General features: G+C 52.5%; 1 long non-coding RNA gene across 1 annotated transcript; it reads right to left on the bottom strand.

Annotated features, from left to right (window-relative positions):
- Positions 1–5739: 5739 nt before the first annotated feature.
- Positions 5740–6500, bottom strand: LOC113941156. Its single transcript, XR_003525612.1, has 2 exons — positions 6417–6500; positions 5740–6120 (listed from the first exon to the last, which is right to left on the bottom strand). It is a non-coding gene; the product is annotated as an uncharacterized LOC113941156 (long non-coding RNA).
- Between the last annotated feature and the right edge of the window lie 86 nt (positions 6501–6586).

Genomic DNA, 6586 nt, shown 5'->3' with positions numbered 1-6586 from the left:
GATGGGATGGGATGGGATGGGATGGGATGGGATGGGATGGGATGGGAAGAGGCCCAGCCGGCTGCAGCCACCAGCTCTGGGGCCCAGCTCTGCCACTCACCCTCCTGCAGGGGCTGGGGCTGCTCCACCTCCTCAGGCTGCTGTGCAGGGGCAGTCCCAGGGCCTTCCTTCTTCTTCTTCCTCCTGAGAAACCTGCACAGGCTGAAGCGTCTCTCCGCCATCCTACAGTTGGGCCTCAAGGGCACCTGCTGCAGGGATTGGAGACGCCAGGGAAAAGCTCCGGGGCACGAAGCCCCAGAGAATGGCCTCGAGGGCACCTGCCGCAGGGCCTGGAGACTCCTCGCCGAAGCTCCGGGTCACCAAGTCCCGCAGTCTGGCCTCGAGGGCACCTGAAAGACAGAAAAGCCTACAAAACACAAGTCCTGCAGTGCGGCCTCAAGGGCAGCTGCCGCAGGGATCGGAGACACCTCGCAAAAGCTCCGTGTCACCGAGTCCCGCGGTCTGGCCTCGAGGGCACTTGCAGCACAAAAACGCCACCAAAATGCTCCGGATCAGAAAAGAACGAGTTGGCTGCACGGGGGCTCCGCACAGCACCGCTCTGTCCCGTCTGTCCCGTCGCACGCTCCGAGGAGCACTGAGGCGTGGTCACCTCACCACCACTACTAAGTCATCACGTGTCACAAAGGGCCCTGTGACACCCTGACCCGTGCCATCCCATCATTCCCAATTCCCCAGCTCAGGGGGAGAAACCCGCAGCAACCTGGGGAGTGGGGTGGGAAGGCAGGACTGTCCCAGCACTTCAACAGCTGCTCGCAGCCACCTGTGTTTGCAGCCAGCACTGAAAAGAAAAAAAATAATGTCCTTTCTCCCACAGGCTGTCTGAAGGCAGAATACCTCGCTCTGAGATGCCTTGCTCTCTTTCTCTCAGTTGTTCTCCATTAGGTGTCCCAGGGGGCAAAAAAACTTCCTCTCAGGAAAAGAAAAAGCAGGCAGCCAAAACCGGACTCCCCGCTCAGTCCGGTCCACACCAAACCCAAAAAAATCCTCTGAACAACAGACTCCCCGCCGTGCCTGTGGCAACCGTGCTTCCCCGGGAGACCTCCCGCTCTCCCCGCTCCCGCGCTGCCCAGCGCCTGCGGCTCCGCTCTGCCCCCAACCCCTCCCCAACTCCCCCCATCCCGAAAGAAATAGATGGGGGAAGGGGAAGACGGGATACCCTAGGGAAAAAATTCCAACATTATTACAGCCCAGCTAGGGGTACAGGGAAATTCACTTAGAGGTTCGAGACAGGTTGTAGGTCAACAAGAGTGAACCCTTTATTAAGATTGCTTCCCCCTCTGTGCTGGTTTAAAGGTAAACCAGCAGGGGAAATGGACTCAACTCAAAAGAGAGATTATAAGTCAGAATAACAATTTAATAAAATAATAAAATAAGCATGATTATACAGACAAACAATTGGTTTTAACCCACAAAACCCAAATATATAACCCAGCCCCCTGGGGCATGAACAGAGTGGTGTTCTTTGGGCCCCCTGAGTCCAAAGTAAAAGGAGAGGGGAAAACTTGTTGGTGAGAGTGCTGTTGCAGTCTGGTCAAGAGTGGTGATTGCAGTCCGGTCGAGAGTGATGGTTGCAGTCTGGTTGAAAAGTGGTGGTTGCAGTCCAGTTGAGAGTGGTGGTCTGCAGTCTGGTTGAGAATGGTGGTCTGCAGTCTTCCTCTGGATCCCACGAGTGGTAAAAAAGTTCCAAGACTCCAAGATTATATTTTCTCCAGTTCAGGCAGGAATGCTCAGTACTTTCCTCAGGGCGGGGAGTTTCACAAAGGGTGTGAGGAACAGGGAGGCAGCCTTCTATATCGCAGGCCTCTTAACACCTACTCTGTAGCCTGAGGAATTAGGCTGCTCTGGGCAGAGGGTGTAAATAGTCTATTGAAAACAGTTTCTGGGAAATGGTATGGAAGGGTATAGAATACACAGGTTTGGGTTACACCCATACAGTGATGAACTGGGCCCAGCTGTTCTAACTAGGATACCCTCATATAGGGGGAGCAGAGAAGTTGCTAGAACAGTGGGTGTGGCATACCAAATACGGAAAGGGTAGGAGGGCCTGCCCAAACAAGGAAAGTATAGGAGGGGTTTACAACTCCATAAGGATTGGGGGAGGGTTTATAAGGAAACAGGGATATGAGGGGCCAAACAGTTTAAGGGAATTTTTACAAAAATTATGGGATACAACATAAGAACTCTATTTTAGCATTAAACTCTGTTATAGGTAAATAAAATAGATCAAGGTATAGCAGCAAAAATTTATTAAAGATTTATGTAAAGTGCAAATAAGCAAAACAGCGCACTGGGTAGCCTGGGAGACCCTTGCTCCACACGGTCCACAAGCGCAGTAGGCAAAAACAGTAACTTTTATACCCTTATCAATTCCCCTCCCACAGTCACTTTTTATCTCCTTATTAGATCCGAGTTCGCAGGTCTGGTTCTGGTTGGTTCTCTTTTGCAGGCCCAGTTCAGTTACCAGGTATTTTCCATCCGTAGTTTTAATTAGTCCTTCATCCTTGTGGGACTTTCCAGATGTCTGTTTGGTTCCTCCTCATTGCCCTTGTACTTGACCCTTTGATCCTTGTCCTTCTCTTCTTTACTTTATAAGTACACTTTAGACAATATACTTTTAGAAAAACAGGATACAGAATACTTATTCAGTGAAGCATAATAATTTGTCTTGTCAGCTAGGGAACTGCAAGCTGTAGGACAGTCAACATATAATATTAACATGATTATTAACTATTCTGCAACTCACAATCTCCCAACCTTAACGAAACATCTACTACAAACTACAATAACATATAAGAGTATAACATGCAATTCAATTTGATGAGTAAATTATTTTACTATTGCGTATTTATTACAAACTCTAACTCTGTCAATAAAGTCCATTGCCTCTGAGAATATTCTGTAGTCTTAAATGACATCTTCATCTCTTGTCGCCTCTTTTAGGGCCTCAATCCATCTTCAATATTGCAATTTCTCCTCTTGCTCATCTCCCACACCTCAACACCCACCCTGCCCCAGCATCTCTGGCTGATCCCTCTGCAGAGCCTTCCCACCCTCCAGGAGATGCACATGCCCAGGGATGACACTCAGGATGATCTGGTCCACCACCTTCCCCGGTACCAAGGGCAGGCTACCAGGCCCGTAGCTCCCCACATCATCCTTCCCACCTTTCTTGCACGAGGGCCTTCCATTTGCTCATTTCCAAGCAACTGGCAAGTCTCTCCACTTAACCAGGACTGCTGGTCAATGATCCAAAGCAGCTACCGAGCTCTTTCTCCAGCTCCCTCATTACTCTCCAGTAACAGAGAACATTCCACAAGAAAGCAACTTGCCCACAAGAGGTGGGAGGCATCTGTCAGCTTAGAGGAGACCCCTCAGCACTATGTCCTGAAGGAACACCATTGGGCTTGACATGGAGCTCCAGGCAAGCTTACAACCAGCTGCCTCACTTGCAGCCCAGCCTTGGCCAGCATCCACACGCGGAGGCAGGATTATTGGGGGGCACTGCAGGGACCCAGGGGGACAGGACTGGCTGGCCTGTGTACACGTGGCACCCCCTCACACCCCCAGAGTCACCCCAAACCAGACAAACCCTCCCGTGGCAGCAGAGAGGAGCACACAGCACCTCCCAGGGTATCTCAGCTGAGTTTGCCCCATTTTAAGCTCTGCTAATGCCCAGCTGCCAAAAAGGCCTACCTGGATCTCTCCAGGATGCTCAGGACGAGCCAATGAGCAGGATGCTTTGGCAGACAAACCTTCCAACCCTTTCCTGAGGTTGGGGACACACCAAGATCAGAGACAAGGACTCTCCATCATGCCTGGCCCACACACCCCAGCTCTGTGCTGGCCCTGGCCCAGAGCAGCTTCCACCAAGCAAGAGGCAAAGGCACATTTCTGGGTGAAGGGGTTAATAGCGGGTCTGTTAGCTCCCAGGATGAAGATATTGACTGGGTAAACTTTTGGGTGTATCCTTGATGATAAGGAAGTCAGTACGCAGCCCTAATGGAGAAAAAAAAGGCAGACTGTAAAATTGGTAGGCCTAGGATGTGGGACCTGCAATTAGGCCTTGAGCTTTGCCAAATGTATCGTCCATGTATCCTAGCCAATGAAAACGCTGTTGCTTGCTTACCTAAAATAAGGATACTGCTTGCTGCTAGCAAGGGGTATAAAAAAGCAGATGAGAAAAATAAATTTCAGACATCTTTTCTGCACATAACTGACTCCTTGTACCTTTATTGGCTGTCACGACTCTACACCGACATACATCTGGGAATTCAAAAGCCCAGATAGGTAAGATGGCATAAGGGTGTGGATAAAGGCCTTTGAATTCACAGCTCTCCCCGACAGCTTTGGGGCTCTCAGCTGCACAGAAATGCTCCTGCTCAGACCTCTGCTGAAAGGTAGCTAAAAGAGCCTGCTGGCAGCTGCTTGGCTTGGTCTCCGCAGGCACAGGCAGAACCCAAACCTGCTCTTCACAGCCTTCCCCCTTCCCCTGCCTCTCTACAAAGTGCAATGGGCCACAGGGAGTGAAAGGACATGGAGAGCCAAAGGGACGCCTTTTGATTAACCTCATGGGAAACTCTTTGAGAAGCACTTTCCTTGAGGAACAAGCCCCTTGTCTCCAAAGCCATTTACCCAAACCTGTTGCTTTCTTGAGGAACACCAATACACACTTCAGAAACCCTGGCAAGGCTGAATTCCTTCTGTTCCTTGAAGAACAGTCACTCCAGGTCCTATTGCTCCAAGTGTGTTTCCAGCTGTAGGTTCACACTCCCAGCCCCAGGCCCTCTGCAGACACAGCCAGGCTGCTTTGGCATCTTCACAGCCCTGAACTCCTGCCTCCAGGCCTAGCAGCAAACCCTGAGTGTTTTCAGCAAGAGGCCAGATCCCTGTTCCTGCAGGATGCTCTTATAAGCAACATCCAGGATTCTCCGCTCTGCATGGAGCATTTTTCCTGCCCTCTCTGAACAGCCTCTGGGCACCAGAGCACAACCTGGCTGGCTCTGGGGTCAGCAAAGCCCAGATCCAGGCGGAGCAAGAAGCAGTGGCTGTTCTGCAGCAATGCCCAAGACAGACTGGAACAGTTCCCTCCCTCTGGTCTCCTTTGGTTTGATTTCTGACTGTGTCTGATGCAGGGGCTGTGATTCTGGAACTGTGGGGACCCGACCTGGGCATGGTACCAGGCACTGCCTGGCAGCGCTCCCTACGCTGGGATAGGCACGTGTCTGTGTCTCAGGCAGTGTGCTGCTTCTTCCTTTGCTTTCAAGCACACCCAAAACTCACTGTTAAGCCACGGTGGTCTCTGTTTCTGCCTTCTTCTTTCCCCTTTGTAGGGATGGACCATTCCTGTGCTTTCAGGAAGCTATTCTTGAGTAACTTCCAGCATTCCAAGCTCCTTTGCCCTCCATGGATGCTTGCCATGGAATGCCTCAGCTCGGTTCAGAGAGACTGAAGTTGGCTCTGCTAATATGCAGGTTTTTGTCCTACCACTGGCCTTCAGTGTGCCCAGCAAGATCTTTAACGCCACAATGTTCTGGAACTGCACCTTCAGGACAGAGACCTTTCCAGCCTGAGCTGCCCTCGTCCCTCTCTGTCTCTGCACACGGCGCAAGGGGCAAAAGAAAGGCCCCGTGTGCTCCAGGGCTCAGGTTTTGTGCCATTTCAGTTCTACAGAGATGCAGATAGGGGGGAGAAACCCAACTGTTTATTAAGGGAAGGGGAAGTGGAGGGATGAGCTGGGAGCAGAAGGGAACAGGCTGGGTCTGAAGGCTAAAGGGATGGAGCAGTATGGAGGCAGGGACGGGTCAAGAGGGAAGGACAGGCCAGGAGCCACAAGGTCTTCCTGGCAGGCTCAGTTGGGCTCGGCATCAGTGCCTGGAGCTCCAGATGGTTTCCTCTGGTCTCCAGGTGGTCTCCTGTTGAGTGGTATCTGGTGCTTTTCTAGGGACGCCGCTTGTCTCGATGCAGAAGATGAATTTAATACTGCAGCTCTTTGGTCAAAGAGGGCTTGAACCATCACGCTTGTGTAGGAGGGGCAGTTGTCTTTTCTCATGGCTTGAAGGGCTGAAAGAGAGAGGAAGAACAGAGCCAAGGTCAGAGTCCGGATGGGTGGGGACCTGAGGAGCCCCTCCAGCCAGGGCCATCCCACCCAGCTCTTCCCATGGCCAGGAGGGAGCAGAGCCCAACAGGATCAGCCAGGAGGTGCTGGCCACCAAAACCCCTCATGCCCCTGAAATCTCTCTCTGCTCTGTCCGTGCAGGGAGCAGAGCCCTCCACAGCCGGGGCAGGATTGCAGCTCCCTGCCCAGGCTCCATGCTCCTCCCGCCAGCCCCCGCTGACACCGCGCTGCCCTCACTCACCCTCGCAGATGATTTGCAGCTCTTCGGGCTGTCCCCTCAGGTACCCCCCGGCGATCCCTGGGAACACAGATCCTGTCAGGGCCCCAGCGGCACAGCTCCCCCCCAGTGGCCCTGTCGGCCCGACCACGCACCCTCCTGCCCTGGCAGGGCTGAGCCCGGGGCCTTCCCGC

The sequence above is a fragment of the Corapipo altera genome, unplaced genomic scaffold (genome assembly GCF_003945725.1).
Source record: "Corapipo altera isolate COAL_440 unplaced genomic scaffold, ASM394572v1 58673, whole genome shotgun sequence".
Lineage (NCBI taxonomy): Eukaryota > Metazoa > Chordata > Aves > Passeriformes > Pipridae > Corapipo > Corapipo altera.
Note: the sequence above shows the minus strand (reverse complement) of the source record. Positions and strands in the feature narration are given on the sequence as shown.